Here is a 23,399-nt window from a genome sequence, read left to right on the forward strand (position 1 = left end):
AGAAAAAACTCAGCTTTGGATGAAATGGCCAGTGTTTCTCTCTGGTGATATCTTCACTTTCTCAAAAACCTGTGACAACATTCAGTGAAAAATCTCTTGTGTGAGGGAAAGTGAAGGCAGTGATTCTCCCAACCTGCTTGGACCCCGTGGAACAACAAGTGCAACCTGATGGGGAAAAAGCACTGAAGACCCTGATCCTGCCTTTACAGGGCCCCACTCACACACATCTCTTTGCAGCTTCCCAACTCTGCCAAACTGGCCTCCAGACCTTTGAGGAAATTGGGAGCCTGTGTGAGATTTCTAGGACATTTTTACTTCTGCTCACAACTCCAAAAGCTTGAATAAATTGTGAGGTATCTTGGTCTTTCTGGTTCTATTCCCAGCCACAAATTAAAATGGAAAAAGTTATCCAGAAATTCCAGAACCCTAAAAAACAAGTACAAATTCCACCCTGGTTTTGAACCTGGATAAGCATTCCAAAAGGGAACCTAGATTTTCCATTACCTTATGAAAACCCTTAGTTTTCTGTTACTGTGATAATCCTTTTTAAACACACACAGCACTACGGCTTTGTGCAGTTTTCCACTTGGATGGGTGACATGAATTTGAATTTTGAACCCCCCCCCCCAGCAAACCCAGCCCAGCTCTGACCCACAGAGGTCACACAGCCTCCTTTGGCCACATTCAGTTCAGAAACCCCCTCCAGCAGGGAGGGCTGGCAGGATGCAGCAATTCTGACTCCTGGAAACCCTGATGGGAAGAGAGAGTTGTATGGGTAGATAGCAGGATTCTGAAGTGCTGTTCCCCTCTTCTCTGAGCAGTGCTTGGATATATGACCTCCAAAAGTCCCTTCCAACCTGTATTATTCCCCAATCCTGTAGGGAGCTCGGGATGCTGTGCAGAGCAATATGTTGAACCATATCAGGTGTCCAGAAACAGAAGATGAGGCAGGTCTTTGTAAATATTTTTTTGTGCAAAGACCAGACCAGAAAAATGTGATATTATCAATAAGCTGTATATAGCACTGTGCTTAATATAAGAGGTAGAAATTGCTCCTGGAAAAAGACACAGAACTTTCCTGACCATTGTAGCACCCCAGCACATGAGGACCTTTGGAGTCCTCCTGAAGCAAAGGAGTTTGTAGAACTGAGGGATGTTTTCACTGCCTGCTTATTTATACCCCAGTTATCTAAGTCAAGGAAAGGATTTCTCCCTCAAGTCTCTGTGCAGACAGAAGAGGGAGGCAAACAGGCTTCTCCAGAGCACTCAGAGCAGGAGAACAGCACATGTGAAGAGCCTCCTACTCTTATCAATGCAGGGAGATACCTGAAAGCTGGGCATTGAATACACCCCGTCAGTCCCAAACGAGAGCAGACTCCTTCCAACAACAGAAAATATCTCTTTTTACAGATGAAATAGTGTGGTTGATGAGAAGCACAAATCTGCCAGTAGATTGCCATCAAGAAAATGACCTTCAGCCTCCCCTGCTTTATTTGGTGCTCATCTGGAATTGAAAGAGGAGTGATGAGAGGATGGTAGGCATTCAGTCACTTTTGAAAAGCTCCTTCTCTGTGTCCATGAGAGAGACTGGGCAAACCATGTCAGAGCTGGGAATGACTCAGGGGCAGCTTTGTCTCCAGGCTCTGTCATTCTCAGCTGCTCTGCTCAGCCTGACAAAGCAGCTGAGTAGAGGAAGGGCTTTTAAGGAACCAGACAGAAAATCCTTGTACTGCAGACCTGGATTAAACCTGACCTCAGATCTAGGGGTTTGTCTGTAGAGATTGTACCCACTACAGGAAAACTGTGGGTATGGTTCTTCCTCTTTCAAAACTTATGAAAAAAGTTCCCAGACCTAGGATTCATTCTTCCTGACCAGGAAGTCTGCCTAGTTTTTTTTACTTCATATCAGTGGTACAGTGAAGATTAAAGTCTAGTCCATGTCCCATCATTTCATTTCAGTGGGAGAGGATTAAGTTCCTCCAAGCCCCTGGCACAGTCCTGGAACAGTTTGCTGTCTGCCCAGCATTCCCAGCACACAGGCAGGGCACAGGGTGGGACCCTGAACTCCACCTGGCAGTGCCAGGAGTGACAAATGACAAGGACTAGACTGAGGGTGACAAGACTGTGCCCTAACAATCGAGCCTTTATAAAGTTTAATACCAGTGGCGAGAGACTAATCAAGAGCTTACACCTCCTTTGATTCTGTTTGCATACAAATCTTTTCTGTGATGGTTATCAACACCCAGGTGCTCTGCTTTTGCCCCCAAACCAAAATAATGAGCTGCAAGATCAGCTGCACACCCCATCCAGAGAACACTGGCAGGATAAGTGCTACTGAGGAATGGCACTGGCATTCCACCAAGGTGGTACTGCAAAGAAACAGGACATCGGTCAGTTGTTAAAAATAATACTTGACTTTAAAAAGGTTATCTTACTGGATAACTTGCTGGCTCAACAGATGCTTTATAAAATTGTCTATGCTTCTGACACGTAGCATCCTACATGCATCTCAAAGAGTCCCCTTCTCACATGGTCCCAAGTGCAACTGGAGGGCCCAGCTGTACCTCACACAGAAACACTGAACCTCCCCTCAAAGGATGTTCAGGTTTAACAGAGATCTGTGTTAGGCTGCAGATCAGCCAGGCTGAGAAGGCAAGTCTGACATCTGTGAGCAAACTTTAAGCTGAGTCCAACAACTCTGGGGTCTTGAGCATGGCAAAGATTAGAGTACTGCAAAGGTTGGGCGAGTCTCCTCATCCCTCAGCAATGACCATTCCATCGACCTGCAGGGCCATAATCCCTTTGCACCACGTTTGGGGAGTACCCCCAGCACCAGGGATGACTCCCATGAACTTCCCAACAGGAAGCTGTGCCAGTTTCTGCACAGAGGCCTCTAACTTGTCTGCTTTCCTTTTTCTGTCCTTCCCTCCAACCATCCTAAATAATGTGAGTCCAGAACCAACACTGTCGGGACCATCAAGTTCATGTACTCCCACGTGAGCATCTGCCCTTCTTGATGAGTGAACACCATGGGGAATGCAGGACTTCAGGGATTCCTCACTAGCCATCCTTGCACTACAAGGAGTAAAGCAGAAGGTTGACTTGCTGTGGCCTAAACTCGACTGCTCCCTGCCTGAAATGCCTGGGTAAAATCCTGTAAGGTGTTTAGGCAGGTCCTGTCTGTTTGACTAAACCTGTCAGTGATCTGAGATGACTGATGCTCCCTGCTCTTTGGTTAGTTCTGGACTTCTACAAGCCCATCAAGGGATAAGTAAAACAGGGATCTTGGACAAAGTCAGTGTTCCCATAGATTAATGGTTTCCTTCACAGTAACAGCCAACAGATCCCTGTTTCAGAGCAGTGGGTATGTTCTTCCCTCTGCATGCTCTGGGCTCAAAAACATCTTGTAAACAACATCACTGAAATAAATTTTCAATCTGGAGTAAGAGAGCAATAACCACAACCACTGCAGAGTTCAAAGAAGGCAAGGAGCCCTCACTCTGAGAGGTGCAGATGTGCTGAAGCCGTGAAAAGATGTTGCTCTCACCAAGCACTGTGGGGAACTGTGTTCAGTACTGACATGGCTCTCTCACTCCTCCCCTACCCAGCCTGTTCTGCCTCAGGAGCAGCTCCAAACAAAGCTCTGAATTATGACCTTAATTTACTCTCAGAAAGCAGGGGAAGTCAAAACCATGGCTGTTCCCAGCTCTTTCAAAATGAGAAGGGCTGAGCTCCCTCTCCTCCCTCTCCTGTCACACGCTTGTTGGCAGAACTGCAACGTGCCCTGGCAGCATCTTCCTCTAAATTGCTCCTCTTTGGTCCAAAAATGAGCTGAAGAAAAGGCCTATGAGCCCAAGTTTGGATAAGCCACACCAAGAAATCTACACCTATATCTCAAACAAGCCCCGGAAGCGGGTGATCCAGGAGAGGCAGATCCTGAGAACCCCAAGTGACCCTCTGGAGCCAACAGACAGCAGTTGGCTGCATGGGGGCCTTTCAGTCAGTGTTTCTGTAGTTACAGCTACTATCCCTAGTGAGATTTACCATTCTCAGGTAAGTTTAACAGCTCCCACACCAAATGTCACCTGGCTACAAGAACAGACTCTGTGCACCCCACTTACTGCCCCAGCACCAGCTCAGAAGCACATGGGACATTGCAGTGTGACACTGGTATCTGCAGCAAACACAGCAGCAAATGATCTCCCTGTGCTCCAGCTGCAAGAAGGGCTTGAAGCTGCTTGTTCCTGCCTTTCTCCCCCTCATCCTCACCCTCCTGTTTCCACCAAGGAATGTCTCCTAAACCCAGCCCGTGAGTGGATCTCCTCGGCCCTGCCTCTCTAAATAAAGGAGAAACTTCTCAGCTGCCTATTCCGGGGTGATTAAGGGGGAAGGGAGGCTCTGAACAGCCTGATGAGGATTTACAGGTCGCCGGCTCCCTTTCCCCGCTGTCAACCAGGGGCAAACCCTTAATGGGGCGGAACGGAGAGCGCAGGGCTGGCTCCCAGCTCAGCCCTAATGAGGGCCAGCTCGTTAGGGAAGGGCAGGCACGGCGCAGAATGAGTCAGGGACCGAGGCACAATGGCTCTTGAGGGGCCATGAGCCAAATCACGGCGGAGGGGGCACAGCCACCTCCTCCTCTGGCTGCTCCTTGCCTCTTAAAATCCCATTACTTTCCTTTTATTTCACTGGTGGGGAGGGGAAGGAGGGGGAGATGTCCGGGAGGAGCTGCCTCCGTGAAGTGCCTTCTGTCAGCAGAGGTCGGGCCCATAGGATCAATTTTTTTTCTGTGGATGTGATTTTCTCGTCTCCCTCTCCCTCTCTCTTTTTTTTTTGAACAAGAATACGGGCGCCAGGCTTACAAGAGGTCCTCAAGAACTGTCAATCAGGGGCATGAAATATTCAGAGAGCTTAATCTTCTTAGGGGATCTGTAGAGACCCCCTCGTGGGGTCTGAATGCTCTTCATGAACTTGCAAAGAATGGGTAAGGGGAGAGAGGAAAACAAACACAGCTGAAAAGGATGAAAAGAGAGACATCCTTAGACAGACACTCTCACATCTTGGTGAGGGGCATATTATAAGAATTTAAACAGAATAGAAAAGACCTTTTAAGACCCAATTAGTGGAACAGTCTCCTTTCTGACTGGGAACCTGGAAAACCACCTTTGGGTACTCTTCATCTTGGCTGTTTCCTCCTTTCTTTCCTCAACAGGTAGCCCAGTTCATCAGCATTCTCAGCTCGACCATGACCTGGTTTTTGACCTTATACAACTCACTGCTTCTCCACAGATTTTGACTTTTCTGTGGTCCGGCCAATATACAAGAATTCTATTGATCTGGTTAGTTAAAGGTCAGGAACAGGTAGACTGGCCTGGTGGGCAGTCTGCAAGCTGCATGAATCTCCTCTGAGATCCTGGGAATTAGATGTGGATTTTTTTAAGGTATTTACACTACTGAAAGTAAGACAGTCTTTGGCTACTTATTTATTTTGGGCTCACAGCAAGTACCTCTATTAAAGGAACAGTCCTAAAAAACATACTGTGAGACATGACCCAACTATGTGAGCAGTAAGAGCCCTTGCAGGTATCTAAGATAGATGTACACGACTACATTTGATTGCAAAGTGAAAACTTGGTTATCTGTTTTCCAAAGACCAGCCAGGGACAGGCTGTCTCCTATACAATAGTTACAGTCAGTTCTCTGAAAAGTGACTCTTCCGTGTTTCTAACTCTTTATATCTCTACTTAAACATCTTAAGGAAAATCTGTGTGGAGAGTGAATGCTGCAAATGACTTGTATCAAGTTATCACCCTCACAAAAGTCAGCTGTGTCTCTAAAACTTCATCTCCCATGTTTCCACCACCCTCACAGGGAATCACGTCCAGCACCTCTGTCTTTGGGGACACAGTCCAGTCCTTAGGAAAAGAACTATTAAAATGAGCAGACAGAGAAACCTCCTGTATTTATCCCTGCCAACAGCACCTGAAATGCAGAAAATAATTCTATTGCTGCTGCAATTTCTGTGACAAGAAAAAACTTCACACTGGGAGGATGATCCAGCAGTGAAAGACATCAGTTCTGAATTGAAGCCATATGGGTGGTTGAACATAAATGTCTCGTTGAGCACTGGGCCTTCTTTAAGTCAAGAAAAGCAAATTATTGTCATCCTCTGGCTGGTTCAGTAAATCCAAGTTTGGGAAACAACTCTGCATTACAGGGTGTGACACCTGAGGATCTGGCCCTCACCCCCCCTCCCTGTCTCACTGACAGAAAGGAGCAAGGGAAGGGAGTTTTTCCGTCAGGAGATGTATCCATTTATCACAATACAGCAGGATAAGTCACAAAAGGATTGTTACTTTCCCCCCTTCCCAGCCCTTGGGGGAAAAACTACCTGTGTAGTGAGTAGTTTGTGTGCATCTTACACAAGCTGTGGTGACAAACTGCTCAGTTTTAAATCTGGAGGGCACAGCAAGGTTGGAAGTGTTTGCTTATTCATTGAGGGGTAACAGCTACAGCTCTGCAGAGAGAACAGAGTGGAGAAAGAGGAGAAAATCCAGTACCCAGCCAGTGAAACCTCTAAAGGGAAGGCTTATGCAGTAGCATTTAGGAAGAGAAGGTGCCAGTGTGGGTCGAGAGAGGGGGCAGCACAAGAGCAAAGGCAAAGTATATCTTTTCAGGCAGAAGTAACGAATTAAAGACAAATAAAAATAAGGAAGAAAGCTGCCTTCTCCCTCCTCCTCTTCTCCTGCACCTGGGGTCATGCTGTGACCTTTCAGAAGACGGGATGTAAGAGTGACCTTTGTCAGAGTGTGACAGAGCGCCCAGCCAGGCTTTCCGTGCGCAGACGTGGGAGGCCCACGGGCAGTGCTCCCTCCCTGGGCAGAGGTCCTGACCTGCAGCAGCACACTCAGGGAGCTGTCAGGGCAGGCTCCCCAGCCCCAGCTCCTCGGCTTTGGGAAGGAAACACACACAGGAATACAGCCTAGCACACAAAGAGCCCGCTCTTAAAACTTTCTCATCCTGCCTGTAACAACAGAGGCATTGCTTGGCAGCTCTGAGACAATGCTTCCCTCTTTCTCCCTCTGTCCTCTCTCCGAGTCCTAAAATAATCTTATGAAAAGGCCACAACACTGGGATGCTTGAGGTGCTTTCAGGAAGTCACAGGCACACTGCAGTCCTTTCAAAGACAGAAGAGAGGGGAACGGGGCCAGAGGTTCTTTGCTGCTTTATTTCCATCACTCTATAAAAGCAAACAACCCAGCACACCTCACTGGATGTGTTGATGAGGCTCCCAACTCAGGAACAGCTTGGTGGACACCCTTCCCTGGCTCCTCTCCCAGCCCCAGGCCTGTGTGTCCCTAAGTTTTCCTGCAGTCGCTTGCACAGCTGCAGAAGAGCAAATGAAGGCACAGAAAAAACAATCCAGCACTGGGCCGGACCCCAGCGAGTTGTAAACAGGTCAGTCCCGTGCAGCAAAGCAAGGAAACCCTGGAGAAAACACGGCAGGGGCTGTGTGACACCGGGTCACCCCACACACACATGTGCTCTGCTGCCTCTTCCAGGGCCAGGCACTTCCCCTGCTCTCCCCCAAAGCCCTGTTTTGGCTAACTCAGAGCAGATCTTCTGAATAAACACCTCTCTGTTGGACATGCAGTTCAGGTGCCGGCTGCTCCGGCTGGGAATCCCTCATGTCCTTGCTATGTCCTGGAGGCATGAGAGGGCAGAGGAAGCAGGGCAATCTTCAGCCTCCATCTCCTGCTGCCCCACGACCTCTGGGCTGCCACTGCTGACCCTGCTGGGGTTGCAAGGGGTTGGCTAATTTGGACACGTTCAGGCAATTGCTGTCATCAGCTTCCTGCCCTGTGGATCGGGGAGGTTTTTGCTGTAGGCGGGAGTCAATTATTTGGCAATCTCGGGATGAGCGGAAGAGACTATTAGTGTTTGACATTTTGAAGGGAAATGGAAAACAGCCCACCTCTCCCTTTCTGCCAGCTAAACCAACCACTTCATATTAAACTTTACATGGCTCCTTCCTCATACAAATTAGCTCAACAACCGCTGCTCTTCTCCAGTGTCAACGGGCCACCTCACAGAAGGATGCTTGACCACGACTCCTAACCTGCTTTCACAGGATGGCCATCTGGGCTGCACAATGGAAGCCTAGGAGCAGCAAAAACCCCTCATGGAAGACATAAACCTGCAGGCTGAGCAGGGGACAGAGGCATGGAAGTATCGCCAGTTTGTTAAAATAAACACAACTGGAGCTGCGTGTTGTACACCCAGCTTCCTGACCTGACAACACGCGGGGGAAAACTTGTTTGAAGGTTAAAAATCTTACTGCAGAGAAAGATCAGGGCTAAGTGGAAGGATGGCAAATTTAAGAGCTGTTCAGCTAACCCATGGAATTCACAAGAACAAACTTGGACTGTTTCAGACACTTTTCCAAAACTTCATTCTAGGCTTCCTTATGGGATGGAAAGGTTATCCCACTTCTCCCCAAGACTCCTCTCCATGGATATTTGCAGAAAGAAGACTTGCCTTGGAAGTGTAGGGTAGAGAGCAAGACAGACCCATGGGGAAAATAAGCAGTAGGGGTCATAAACCAGCAGCTCTGGTTCCAATTGTATTTAAAAACTATTCCTTGAGAAAGAAGGGACAGCAGTAGAGCTGTTGGTGAGCAACTTGTTTCAGAAGTAGCAGCTATAGTGGTGATGTCTCCTGATTGACAGAACAGGGTTTACAGCTGGGATATCTCTCTCCTGCCTGCCCTAATTGCAGAATATGCAATATTAGTGTTTTGCAGTCAATGTAGAAATCCCCTCCAGAATCAAACCCTCACTGCACCTCCCACCGTGCAAAGATACAGAAGCATTTTGATTTTTTCCCCTGCCTTAATATGATGGTTTGAGGCTTGAACAGTGGATTTTTCTATTTCCAAAGCCTTAGGTAGACTGACACCAGGGAATTCTGATAGAAAATCGTGAGGCATTGCCAACCTGCTCACACTGCAGCTCAACAGAGTTTAAACTGCAGGCCACACTTCCCAGTAGGAGCTGGCCCAGGGAAGCTGCTCTCCAAGGCTCACACACACCAGTTTAGCAAGCAAAGGCCTGCCATGACTTGTTGTGCACCAAGGAGAGAGGAAGACAACTTCACAGCTTCAAGAGGTCCAGGTACCAATGTTAGAAATGCAAACAGAGACCCTAAATAGAGGTTTTCCTGCTCTTGAAGAATGACACCCGATGGAGCCTAACGAGGGGCTGTTGGTGAGGGGCTGCTCCCTCCTCCCTCTCCCTGCCTTTATTACCACCAGGATCCAGTTGGCCCAGGATCCCCCGGGACTGCCCAGGGTTTGTCTGTGTGCAGACAGCTCTGATGTGGCAGCAGGGCAGACTCTAAGCGCTGGTGTGATTTAATAAACAGACACTTAAGGCAGTTTAGGCTGGAGTCAGCCCACTTCGATGGCCTTCTCTGCTAATTTAACACTGGCTGCAGCCCCCGAGCTGGCGTCTCCCTGCTCATTAGGGAGAAGGGGGTGTGTGCATGTGTGTGGGGGAGGAATTCTGCTTTCACATTGGTGCTCCAGAGATTTTATTATACTGGGCAGCTCATTTCAGGCACTACATTGCAGAGGATTTTTAAAGAGAAAGGGGGAGGCAGGGCATGCTAGTTAGGATGCTTCCCTGTTGTTATTTTCATTAATTTTCCTCTTTTTTTTGTTTTGGTTGGGGGGGATGTGACAAAAAGGGACAATAATTGCCATTTGCCGCAGACTTTGAGGAGTCCTCCTCAGCCATTACAGATTAAATTGCATTCTGTACAAGTGTCCATCAGGCCCCAGCTCCAGACTCCAGGCTGGTTAGAGGGCAGCTGATTCAGCTGCAAGAACATTTTGCTCCACTTCTGATCTGTCCTAATTATAAAAGGGATGCTCTTGCCTTTAACCCCTCGAGTTCTCTCTTCCCTATTAGTGTGGAACTGCCCTCAGCCAGCTCTTCCACTGGTCTGAGTCACCTGGGCTGGCAGCAGCAGGGGAGCTACACAGATCTGTGCTGCCTGAGTGTGTCTCTCTCCTCATTTTTATCCCTCTGACCCACACAAACAATTCGGATTTCAAATGGGGAATGGCAAAAGCAGGATGGGTTCAGGAGTTGCAGGATCTGTTTGATCGGGTTTTCAGAGTTTTGAAAAAATCAAATCTAAAACTAAAGAAAATATCCACACTTTTCAGTCCAGAGGATGAATAGGTTGATTACACGTGGCTGAGGTGGTTTTAAGGGAGTGAGCAGCAGTGCTCCTTGCAGTATGGCAAGAGGGAGAGGCAGAGTCTGTAATATTTTTGGAGAGGATGAAGCTGCAGGCCTATAAGGATTATATTATGGTTCTGGCAGCACAAACAGTACCAAAGCTTGTTAACAGCTGCCTCAGGAACAGCTCCACAGCTGTACTGACAGCACTGCAGTGTAGATACAGCACTGCAACCACAAAGCAGTGGGTTTCTCCCTTCAAATGGCAAACTGATCCATTCTTAAACCCACTTACAGTGGAGCTTTCCACATCTTTGGTCACAATGAGGTGCAACAGGACTAAAAACAGAGCAGAAAAACAACGTGGGAATGATATTGCTCCCTTCAGGCTTGATTTTGATTCAACCCTGACATCAACTTCAGCTGCTTCACTCCTGACTGGAGCTGGGCTACATCAGATGAGAATCCACCTTTTTTTCGAAGCAGTGAAATGTGGTTCAGCACAGACCCCCCTCATCCCCTCCTAATACCAAGCTCCTGCTTTTTCCCCCTCACAACTAATTCCCATCCCCTCCACAGCCCATTCCTAGAAGAGGAGCAGGGTTAAGATTCCATGCTTCTCTGAGAACTGGCTGTGCATCCAAGTTGCCCAAGAGTGCCCTGGGCAGTTGTGGCCCCCCAGCACCACAATCAGGGCAAGTCTGTGCCTTAGCACCCCCCTTCAGCCAGAGACAATTCCACTGATTAACACATCCAACACCACAAGGGACCAACACCTTCAGGTGGCCTGAAATCCTGCAAAACACGGACTGCTCAAAACTCCTGCAGGGAAAGGAATCCTCCTTCCCCATTTGCAAACCCAGCATTACCAAAAGCAGTGGCTCAGGGCTGACATGCAGACTGCCCTGAGCCAGACATGCAGTCTCAGTCTGCACTCTCCATGTGATCATGGATCAGCCACATCCTATGGCAACCTTTTCCCGACTGGCTCACCCAGTCAGTCACATCTTGCTTTTCTGCTGCCAGTATCTCTTTTCCTGAAGCAAGTGCAACGTTCAGAAACATCTGGCTTTAGTGAGGACAAAATCAACTTGCCCTTACAGGCTGTTATATTTTGGCTGATGGCAGCTAAATGATATTTTTCCCCTTAGATGCTCCCCCCTCCTTCTGTTCATTTCTATGCTCTTCATTAAATTTCCACTTTAGTTTGCCTGGGAGGGTTTTTTCATTTTGTTTTTCTCAATGAGTTTACTTTCTCTGAATATTTCTTAGAGCCAACAGCCCTTTAGCCATTGGCAGTTCTTCTAGAATGTGTTAGGGGAAAATGTAAAAGAGAGGGGGGAAAGAACTTAATAAAATATCCAGGGAGAAGAGCAGCACAGTGTCTGTCTTCTCCAGCTAGTACTGGACAGCTCCCTCAAACCAGGCTCTCATCCTCAATGCCTTGTGGCACAGGGAGCCTTTTAATACCCTTCTGACAGAAGCCCAAATCAGCTCTTACCATCCCCAGTCTATAGCAGTGACTATGACCACGGCTCAGGAACACTGTGTAGAAGGTTTGCAGCAAACAATCTAGAGAAATTTTCCTTATAAAAGCATTTTTCTTGCCTTCAGTAGCTCAAGAGTGACTGATGACCTGATGCAACAGGTCTGGCATTCCTGCCAGAGATGTGACCTGTTAAAATAATTCCTTAGCCCTGTACCTGTGGATTTCAATGGTCCTTGTGGGTCCCTTCCAACTCAGGGTCTTCTGTGATGTCGTGGTTCTACCTTCTAAATCCCTTTTAAAGAAGTTCCTAATACACCTTCTTTGCAACATTCAGTCTATGAAAAGCATATTTATTGCTTTTGGACTTACCCATCCTCTTCCAGAGCAGCACAGAGGCGCTGGTCAGAACTGGGCACGTGTTTTGGTTTGGAATCCCCTGTCCTGTTCTTTAACGCAGGATGAGCCACCTCCATCTTCTTAAAACCACAGCTCTGAAAGAACAGAAATTTGCTGCTTCAGTGGAAAGAACATTCTATCACTGGAACCTTAAAATGCTGATTAGTACAGTCCATAGAACATTAGTTTTTCCAAGTCTTTGTCACACACAGAGTGAAGGAAGGGGCAGCAACCTCTGCCAACTGAGAGGTACACAGGGAAAGGCTTGGGTAAAAATATGAATCTTTTTGCAGAAAAATATAGGCTAAACCAGCAGAATTCCTGTTCATGTCAACCTTCCTCATAATAGAGATGGCTCGCAGGCAGGTATAGAATCAAGATGCTAAAAAGAAACCCTTTTTCCAGTTTTTCAAACACAAAGACCATTTGTTTTTAAAAGGTATTTAATCTTTGAAAGATGTAAACTGGGGTTATTAGGAGAAGTGCTCTGCAAGGCTTCACACACAAATCTTCTACTACTCATGTAAGTGCTACTTACTAACTGTTGTAACTAAGTTAAATCAGCATAACCTTCTCTCTGTGCAGATCCAAATGCACACATACAATTACTCCTTTGTGAGAAAGGAGAAAAGACAGTCATAGCAATGTAAAATTAGTTCAAAACAGATGCTGCACTTCAGTAAATAACAACATCAAATGATCCCATATGTAAACAAATATTTCCAGCAGTATAAATTTGGTAAGTGAATGAAGCTGTGGGGATCAAACAAACAAGGAACTGCATTTCACTGAGTCAGTCAGCTGAGCTTCTGTTCATGTGCACTTTTAGCTCACCCTAATTTTGAAAAATCACAAGCTAGAATCAATAATTACTTAATGAGTGAATACTTAATTGCTTATTTATCATCATCATTATTAACATTATTTTACATGTTGCTGCTAGTGCCAGGAGGAGGGGAAAAGAAGAGACAGGGCAAAGTATATCAGAGCAGGCGTGTGAGATGTGGTTGTTTAAGGAGTTTAAGAGGTGAAAGAAATCCTAAACAAGACTAAGGTCTGAAAAATGATCACCTAGGGTCTATTTAGAACAGGTGAGGATGTCACCAGGAAAGCAGTAACGCCAACAAAAATGAATTGCACTGCAGAGCTATCTAAGAATCTCTGCCACTGACCACACTTGGACTATGAGCTGTAGCAACCCCAGAGAAAAAGAGGGTCCCCCAGAGGGAGACAGCAGAAAAAGGTGTGAATGCTCCACCTCAGTAAGTTTTAGAAGCCATCTGATCAAACCCCAAACGTAATTTATTCTCTGAAGCGCCGCCATCCCTTCCACTCACGTTCTGTGAGTGTATTCCTTCAACCCTGGCACAAGGGAAAGGCCTTCCCCTTTGTTTGCACTGCAGGAGAGAGGAATCCCTGTCCTGGGTGGGCAGAAAGGCTCTGGTTGAAGGGAAGGCAGGGAAGGCCAAGCTTTCAGCCATTTTGTGCAGCCGTTTCCGTGCCCTCGGCCCGAGCTGATCGTGTCAGTGTCTCAAGGTCCCCGGGGACCGTAATCTTATGTGTTCAGAGAGGCTTTAGTTCATGCAAGGTCAGAGTAATTGTGCATGATTAATGGTTTATCTCTTCCTGAAAGCCTTACACAAAGGCTCCAAACCAAGTTAGCCGTAATTCCATACTCCTTACAGCCCGCTTAAAGGGGCAGCATCCTGTTTCCTCTTGGTGGGGCCAAGCGGGTTGACTTTATCTATCAGAATTGGAAACGGGCCATGGAGCCTTTGAAAGAAGTTCCTCTCCCCCATTCAGCTCCTGAGGAAACATGAATGCACTGAAAAAAAAAAAAAAAAAAGAAAGAAAAGAGAGAAGAAAAAAACAGAAAGAAAAAAAGAAGTCCAAATTCAGTCTAAACCACTCTAAAGTCTGAAAAAAGACTTCTCTGTAACAGCCCCCAAACCTTTTGCTGTGAGATGCTTTGGTTTTCTGCAGAATTGCTCCTTATCGTATTGCCAGAGCAGGGCACATTAGAACCACCTCAGAATCTCGGTTTTTATCGTGCGCCCTTATTTTGTTACAACAAGGATCATTTTTAATCAATTACAGCTTTGTGACCACGGGCAGCCAAATAAGCTGATTAAATTATTATTTGCAGATAGCGCTCACAGATAATTCCTCAGGGATGGCTGCAAATTTAGCCCTTTTTTGTTCCACAGAGCATTAAAGCAGCCCCACTGCCCTCAATCCGTGCCTTTTGCTGGAGATTTTACCTGCCTGTGTTCAGACTGGGGAGCATTTGGGAACGGCTCGGTTCAGCTCTTTGGTTACACGCTGTGTGTAGTTGGGCATGTCACTCATGTGCTGTTGTTCCTGCTCTCTGAGTGGATGTGCAAAGCCCTTCACCCCACAGAACAGTGACTAGTTTTGTTCACAGAGCAAATCCTCCCTGCTCTCCTGGGACTGAGAGGCTCAGGTCACACACCACGTTCTCGGGGGGTTTACGCGAATCCAAACCCAAGTTTGTTCACCAACAGCAGAGATCACAGACATGGGGGGACCAAAACAGCACTTGGCAGCTCAGGCAGACTTTTTTCTTTTGTAAATATGATTCCCACTGTCAACTTAGGTTGAGTTTTGATGTGTCTGGGAATTCGAAATACTGTGTTTAGTCAGAGGCAGGAAAAGGCGAACGGCACGGTTCGAAACTTCCACACAGTAACAGGAGTCATCCAGAGCTCGTGGAAAATGAGCTGCTGAGCCACAAGAAAAGCACCACTGCCAGTCACAGGCTGTTCAGCCCACTCTGAAAGTGTGGCAGGAACAGCATTTATTGCAGAATGTAGAGGAGCTGAACCTCCATCAGCTGAACCCCATCATCAGCTGCCTTCAACATCTTCCTTCCTACCAGGAGAGAACTGGCTGAAAACTGCAACCAGAAGGTCCCTTGGATAAAAGAGAATCATCACCTCTAAGAGAAATGGTAAGATTGGACACTGGACTACAAACAGGAGATACCAGCAAGCCGAGGGAAGTGGTCTCTTGGAAAGACTTCCAATGGGAAGCAATGTAAAGCTGGAACCTACTGGACAGACTATACAAAGAGTACAGGAGCAAACTGACAGAAGGGAAATGGAATGGAATGGCTCTGATGTTAATTAATCAAAAAAAAAAAAACCACTAATATGGAAATAGCAACGCACAAGTTTATACCAAGGAAGAGCATATGAGGAAGGGAAAAAATTTGGGACAGAACTGCAAAACAAATTGCACACACCACACATAAAAAGCAGAAAGGAAAAAATTAAAGTCATCGATGCCTTCTTCACTTCCAAATTCACTAAAAGATTAATGGTGACTCAAGGTAATTTCTCCTACCAAGAGAAAGACACAGTCCAGAACAAAGGCAAAGCAGGTTAAATGACACTTCTGTCAGTACAGCCCAACTGGGGCTGTGTGCTAAATCCTCCTTCCCCGGAGAGAAAAGGAAACATCATAAATTATCCAAGCTGTGGAGCAGATTCTATGCACATGCCCATACAGCCAGGAACTGGGAATGGCAGCAGGCACCTTCCTGTAAAAATGGGGTCTAGGGAATGAACACCAAAAATTCTGACCCTGTGGAAGCCACATTTGAAGCCACTCTGAGCTACTTAAATGGAACACAACCAAGCACGTAGGGCTGATAAAGTCTGCCCTAAAGAGTTCAAAAGTAGCTGTAATAGTTAATTGTGAATAACTAGTATTAACTTTGATGTAATTCTGGAAGGTTCTGGACAAACAGAAGGCAAACAAAGGGCCCATCTTTAAAAGCACAACTCGGCAAACTACAAGTTACTCAGCCGCAACATGTAGGAAACGCAAAAAGAAAAATGAATTAAACAACCATTTTACAAGTAACTGGGAGGGGGTAGAATGATGAAAATCTGTCAATACAGAATGGCCAGGAACAAATTATGTTCCATTTACTATGTTGCATCTAATGGGGTAACAGTCCCCGTGATTAGGGGGAAGCATTAGGGTGATTTGCTTTGAAAAGTAAAGTAACAAAGCAGTGCTTTTAATCCTTGCCCACATAATGTTTTCAGAGCACAGAAGGGAAATCAAATGTAGATTAAAATCACCACAATTTGGTGTACAACTATCTAGAAAATCCTCTTAAATTAACAGCAATTTGCTGTCAAACTCCTCGCATGCAGCTCCACAGGGGAACCACAGCAGCTCCAGCTTCACTGGCACAGACAGCCCCTGGAGATCCACTGCCACCATTCTGCCAGGTCATCAGGAGTCAACAATCCCAATAAATTGGGAAAAAGATCAATTGTGTCCAGATGGAACAAAACAGAGAGGCAAGAAATCAATCTATAATAAACAAATTCAAACAGATACAAACAATTATCGGCAATATTCACAGAAGGGGCTTCAACAATGCAAATGGAACTTTGATCTACCAGTTGATGTCACCAAAACAAGAAGGAGGAGGAAAACATCTTATCCCAGAATGTCCTGACAGGTGAAAAATGGAATGTCATCTTCCCAGTAGTTAAGCCTCAAGTTAAGCCAAGATATCCAGCTTTGGCCACCTCACTGTAACACAGCTCCAGGTGGACAAGAGACCACCAGGAATGAGAAGAAGGTTCAAAGACATGGATGAAGAAAAAAGATCGATGGAACTGTGTTAATTTCCATCCAAAAGTGAACAGGACATGATTCTTCTTTTGCAGTGGATAAGCAGTGGTTATAAAAAAGACTGGCATTCCTTTTTTCCTCTGGCCACTTGGTGGTAGAACAAAACGTTACCAGCTTTGCTGATGGCAAGAATATTTGGGTTTGTTATTACCTTAATGTCACGAATTAAAAAGAGAACTAAGCAATAAAATGATCCAGCTACATAGGCAGGAAAGAGAATTCCCTTCAAAGAGGGACTTTAGAGACCTTTGCCACAGGATAGCCTGAGCACACACTCACAGACATGAGCAGCACAAGGGCCAAAGTAATGGCCATAAAATCATTCCAGGGATTTCTACTGCCCTGTAAGTGTTTGTCCAGCTCTGAAAAGGAGCAGCTTGGTACCTCAGCACTTAGGCTTGCAGATAAATAATCACTTTGTGGTAAAAGTTAAGCAAGGGCTGGGTGACTGGTGTAACTGCACCAGGCAGGTAAAAAACCTGTGTGGTGAAAGACAGAGGAATAATCAGGAGCATCCCGACTGCGACCCTGGCTGTGGCAGCTGTGCTCTGGCCAGACAGACCCACACTCTGGGTAAATTCCCTGCTTGGACTGGCCTGAACCAACACCCTGATAATCCCAGATCACTCTGGGATTCAAGGCAGTCAAGGTTTTGGTCTGATGAGCAAGATGCAAACTTATGGGATTCGCCAGGAATAGAGACTCAGGAATCCTGGGTCGGCTTTCAAGTGCCCCATCAAAGCCTGCAGTGGGTTTTGTGTCTGACAGCACAGGACCCACAGCCCCACACAGGGTCACAGCTCCTCACACAGCATTCTGTCTCAGTGTCACGAGCAGGCACTGTCTGCTCTGTGCTCAAACCCCCCACAAACGGTGCCCTGCCCGCTCACATCTCCCCGGCTCCATGGATGTAAAGGTACCACATGAAGCAGAGCAGGTTCAAAGGAGAAAAGCCCCCCTTGCCCCCTCAGCACACGTTTTCTGAAGCTGGCCTGCAGTCACATCACTGGCCACCTTTTACTCTTTGCAATACTGTGAGGAAAACAGGACAGAAGCTTATCCATACACTGCTACAAACACTCCCTGGAAGAGCAGGAAACAACCCTGGCTTGAGATGCAATGTCCTCTCCAAGATGGTAGCAATGTATCTCCCCAGGTACTATTTTTTTTTAACTGTTACAGTTACCAAGCATTTGAACAACCTAACTCACAGTTGCCATGGAGCCTGGGCCACAATTTCTTTTTCTTCTTGTCTCTTTGGGGTAAAGTAGATTTTTATGCCAGATTAACCAAAGTGCTGCTCTTCTTTGATCTGCAGTTCAAGCCACAGCCCTGACTGGAGAAGGGAAAAATAATTCACCAGGGTGCTCCTAACTTAACTACAGCCAAAAATGCTTGGGTTTCCAAGGTTCCCCCTATTTCCTTTCCAGTAGGGGACATCAAGAAACGAGTAACAAGTTAAATATGTTGAAATAAGTTTCTGGTTTGTTCTTCATTTCTTTCCCACTTGCTCTCTAACTTTCCTTACAAATAGAACTTGAGCAAACACTGAGCTTAGAAAAGCCTCTGGGTGAACTGTCGGAAGGTGTATAAAATACTTCTACAGTTATGAAATAACCACAGTATCCTGACCATGAATTTCCCTTTTTCACTTTGTTCCCCTGTTCAGCCCCTCACAGACCCCTCAAGAGCAGAACTGGCAGGACCTACACCTTTGGCTCCCCTAGCAAGTGTTTAGTCCCACCAAGAACATCTTTCCAATCAGGTGAACTACTCAAATGAGTTCCATTAAAAAATAAGGCAAGACAGCATAAGACAGACTGTGGAATTCTTTGACAAATATTTCTGAGAACATCTATAAAGAGGAGGAAAACTCTAGAAAGCCTGAAGCCTGGTGCAGATGTCAAATGCCAGACACCTTACCATTTCTTCTGCTCACACTAAGCCTCCAGCCTCCATGAACTATCAGTCAGCAACCTTTATATAATTTTAAAAACTGTAACAATAGCAACAGCTGTAGCTGAAATGCAACTTTCATCAGTTCAGGTCCTAAGTTGGGAAAAACAACGAAGTTCCAAGATAGGAAGAATACATCATTTAAAGAAGGCAGATTTAGGGGCCTTCTCACAGTGAGGTTTGCTGGTCTAATATGATGGTGACATGTGCTTACTCATGGTAAAATTAACAGTCAGGTCTGCATAACTCAGAATCACATAAACAATACCAGGTGCTTAAGTAGCACTTAGCCTGGTGTTAATTATATCACATGTAATTATATCACCTGAGCTCTGTCTTTCAGCAGAGAAGTTGCCAAGAAATTACTGTGCAGTGGCACCAGAGGATTTGGAAACAGCTCATTAGTACCTTACAGAAACAAAGGATTAAACTGTGCCTCAAACCATCCAACTCACTCTGCTGCACTGAATTCAGCTAAATCCAGAGCTTTGTAGAATCACCAGGGAGTGGGACACTGACAGAGTTAGGAGGGAAAAGCTGAGAGAGAAAAGCAGTCGTGGCAGAATATGGGGACCTAGAGCTCTGCCAGTGCTTCAAATCACAGTCCATGTCTTCTGGAGCCCTACAGACCCTTTTCTCCCACTAGTTTTCCTTTATTTAGATTTACAGAACCTCTGGCCTGCCTTCCAGCTCAGCCAAAACACAGATTCCGAATATTCCAGTCCCTCCTGTGAGACAGCTGAGCTATCTCTAAGCCTGAGGTAAAACCCTCCTCTCCTTCTGCCCAGATGGATGTTGTACCACAACAAACTGATTTCATCCAGCAGTTTGTTACTCTGCAAGTGGCAGGAGAATGAGCCAATAACCCACCCCTGCACAACAGCCAATGCCCAAGTCTGGGACTCCACCCAGGACATCAAGTGGTCTTTTTTTTCCCCCCACTGTTACAATACTCAATAAGCAATGCAAGAAGATTACTTAGTTGGGGTGCTTTGTGCTTTTTATTTTTTTTCATTAGAAGGAACAGTCATGCCATGCCAAAAATCGGCTTTGGGGATTTTTTTGAGTGTTATAAGTAGCTGTTGCATTCAACTTATCTTTACTCACCCTTTACAGAGTAAAGGACAATGTTGGCAGATTTGGGTTTTTACCCCATTGCTGCATGCATTTAGTGAGGAGAACTCACCAGCTTTTCAAACACAGTTCACAGACTCTGAGCTCAGCTGTGCAACCCTGGAACTGGAAGTGTGGAGTTCCAGAAGCAAACAGGCTGACTGGGCCCAGAGAACACGGGTGTCTCTCCAGACACCCAGTCAGCCTGGTGTGAACACTGTCACTCAGTGACCCCTCCAGAGCAACGTCCCTCCCTGCTCACAGGGACCTCTGCTGACTCACATCATCCTTCTGCCACTGGATCAGCAGGTTTAGGAGCCCTCTGAGCAGGAATGCTCTCCACAACACAGGTCTTGATGAGAAAAGATAGAAAGTTGTTTCACATAAAATCAGGGGAAACAAAACGAACTGAAACATCTGCGGCAGCACCTCACTGAGTTAGCAGCAGCCTAGAAAAAATGGGTGCTTTGAGATGAAGTTTCAGTGGTTTTTCTAAGTAGAAAACACAAGGACTTCAAATAAACTCTTAACTTTTGATTCCTTTAGTATGCCCTCACACTCAAATCCAAACTATCCCTGCATTTCACTGGGTGAAAACAGGACAGGGTGAACATAGTGAGCAAGGTGGTTATTCCCTAATATCTGAAGACAGGAAACCTTTTCTCCAAGGGTGGGGAACACTGGCATGCACCACACTGGCCATGACTTTGATGGGACAGCAAACACTGCCCAAGAGGATTTTGTGTTTTGCCTTAATATGTGCTACAGAAAGGAACTGGTTAACAGGAACACAGGAAACTCCTTACAAATTGGTAGTGATGGCAATTTCCTGCAATAACTTAGAAGATTTTCACTTGCTTGGTTGGGTTGGTAACTCATATCCTTAGGTTGAAATTCAAGAGCCTCAAGTCTTGACACAAAATCCAGTGATTAATAATATAGACTGTGTATACAATAACCTGACTATACAGGGCCAAATTCATGATATACCTACATTAGGTGTAACAGAAGTGCTTTTCACACAGGTTTTTTATTTCAATACACCTTTGGAATGTTTATTACTGGAGAAGGGGCTTAGAAAATGGACTATTCAAGAAAAGCTACCACAACAATGAGAGTTATGTCCAAGTGCAAAGAAAGAGATGAGCAAAGATTAGGATTAGAATGGCACTTTCAAAATCACTCAAATGATAGAGGGCCTATGGAGTGATTTTTGGAGTCAGAGAGGGCATTTCAGCATCCTACTCCTACCAGCTTTCTCAAGAAGGCATTAAATTAGCCATCTGCCATTTGTAAAACCTCTCTTCATAATCCTAAAATGAGTAAGCACTTCAAAAAATTCCAGTGTGAGCCTCCAGCTGTGTAAGTTGTATATGGTTATGAGGAAGAACATAGTTTTCAAAAGGACAAACCACTGACTGCAGGTCAGGTGCTGAGGCTTTCTGAAACTTCAGGCACTTGATTCTGTTGTCAAAATGTAAATCTGACAAGCTGAAAACATTTGTTATGCAAACATCTGAAGATCTGTGTCTGACCTCCTCCAAAATCTGTATAGGACTGACTGAAATCAGAGGCAACATTAAAAAAACGTGCACGTGGATTAAGAGATTCTTTCACGATTCTTGCTCTTTACAAGCACAGCTTCAGTTGATTTTTCACAACAGAGATGCTCCTGTGCTTAAAGACAGAACAGAGGTTGGTATGTGATACAGCTGAGGGAAACAGGAGGAGAAAGAGGCAGGAGAACACCCTGAAATCACTGTTGTGAACCAGACGCTTCCACCTCCCAGCCTGACAGAACCTCGGTCTGATGGCCAAGGGGCAGCACGTCCTGCTCTAGTGCTGCATCTTCCTCCCCCTGGCACTGAGCTGCATTACAATCTGTAAAGGAGTAAACCCACACAGACCATTATAAATAGTCATGGAATGCCCTGGAGTGGCAGCAGCAGAGCTGGGGCTGTGCTTTCTGAGCCCCTGGAGGGATTTCAGCCACGGCTTAACTGCAGGGACATCACTTGTGCTATCAGCTGAATATCTGGGAGACAGGTAGATGTGGGCCTTCACACAGGATGTGACAAGGTGTACAGCTGCTTCAGTGAACCCATGTTTGCTGAGATGAGGCTCCAGGGGCCTTCAGTCCCTGAAAGCAGCAGTCATCTCTCTGCCAGCTCATCTCCCACAGTCTTTCTTCCATGGGGAATCATCCTCTTGTCCAAGGGAGGAGGCAGTACTGAGGCCCAGCTCAGGAGATCACTTGGAAAACAAGCATAACTCAGCTTCTTCCCTGGCCCACCGATGTGTTCCTCACACACACCCCACTGCAAGTGTCCCCAGCCCTCATGAGCAGCCAAAGATGCACTGACAGCATCTCCTGTCCCATGGATGGTGCTACCAACAGAGCCACCCCACCTGCTGCAGAGCACTGCTCAAGCCCACAGGCACCGCTCTCCTCTGGAACTGTGTGGATTCCCACCCTCTAACATGGAGCTCCGTGGGATGGGGCCGTGCCCCCCTGCAGGTGGGTGAGTACCTGCTGCCCATGGGAAGCAGGGAATGAATTCTTTGGTTTTCTTTGCCTTGTATGTGCGACATTTGCTTTCCCTGTTAAGCTGCCTTTATCTCAAGCCCTGAGTTTTCAAGCTTTTACCCTCCCAATCCTCTCCCCAGTGCTGCTGGGGCTGGGTTCCCGGCCGGGTTTGAAGCACTACAGTTGCAGAGCACACAGAGGTTCTGCAGCACCAGCCCAGTGCTGGGATGGCACACACAGGAGCAGACTGGGCTGTGCTGTGTGTCCTCCCTGAAGCAAATGAAGAGAAGTGGCTCCCATCCAGGAGCCCATAGGCTGGGATGACTCCTCTCCCTCTCCCAGCCACGTCTGCACCCCGGTGCATTTAACTTCTCCCCCCACACCTCGGTGCTGATGTGAGGCACAAAGTGTGAGCCCGGAGCGGTGCCTGGGCAGCCCCTGCTCAGCCAGGGCAGTGCTGGTGCCTGTGCAGGGTATGAAGTGCCTCAGTGGTTAATTCCTTACAGCTTGTGCTCCCCAGCCCTCGTTATGGCAGACAGTTGGGCGCCCCTGTACAGTTAAAGATCACAGGCCTTGATAACCTGGCCCTTTGATTTATGACAGCCCAGACCTTAGTGATCACCTAATGAGGGGAACCTGGAGTGTCAACCTGTTTATTAAATACCCAGAACCAGCTGTAGACCCAGCCAAGGAAGTAAGTTAATCATATTTCTCATTTATTTTGTGTATCCCTCTCGCTGCCTGGCTCTCCCGGTTCTCTCCTCCGTTCTGCCTGGCTCCCTCTTTTCATCTCAGAAGGGGAGGGATTTCGGACAGGTCATTTACGGAGACTGTCAGGGGGCCAAAATGTTTGCGATTTCCTACTGATTTCTTAGGTGTTTAGAAGTTAATAATATTCAGCACCTCATGATTCTTTCCTAGATGTCAAACAAAGACATGAAAGGCAAGGAACCCAAGAGGAAAGGAGGGGGAAGGAGGGAAAGGGATGGAGCAGCAG

General features: G+C 46.5%; 1 long non-coding RNA gene across 1 annotated transcript in view; it reads right to left on the reverse strand.

The window, feature by feature from the left end:
- LOC108505384 overlaps positions 1 to 12,221 on the reverse strand; it is a 170,465-nt gene extending 158,244 nt beyond the window's left edge. The window contains exon 1 of the long non-coding RNA XR_001877487.1: positions 12,103 to 12,221. This is a non-coding gene — a long non-coding RNA (uncharacterized LOC108505384). The remainder of the gene's footprint in view (positions 1 to 12,102) is intronic.
- Positions 12,222 to 23,399: the final 11,178 nt, after the last annotated feature.

This window comes from Lepidothrix coronata, unplaced genomic scaffold (assembly GCF_001604755.1).
Source record: "Lepidothrix coronata isolate B3197 unplaced genomic scaffold, Lepidothrix_coronata-1.0 Scaffold189, whole genome shotgun sequence".
NCBI classification, from domain to species: domain Eukaryota; kingdom Metazoa; phylum Chordata; class Aves; order Passeriformes; family Pipridae; genus Lepidothrix; species Lepidothrix coronata.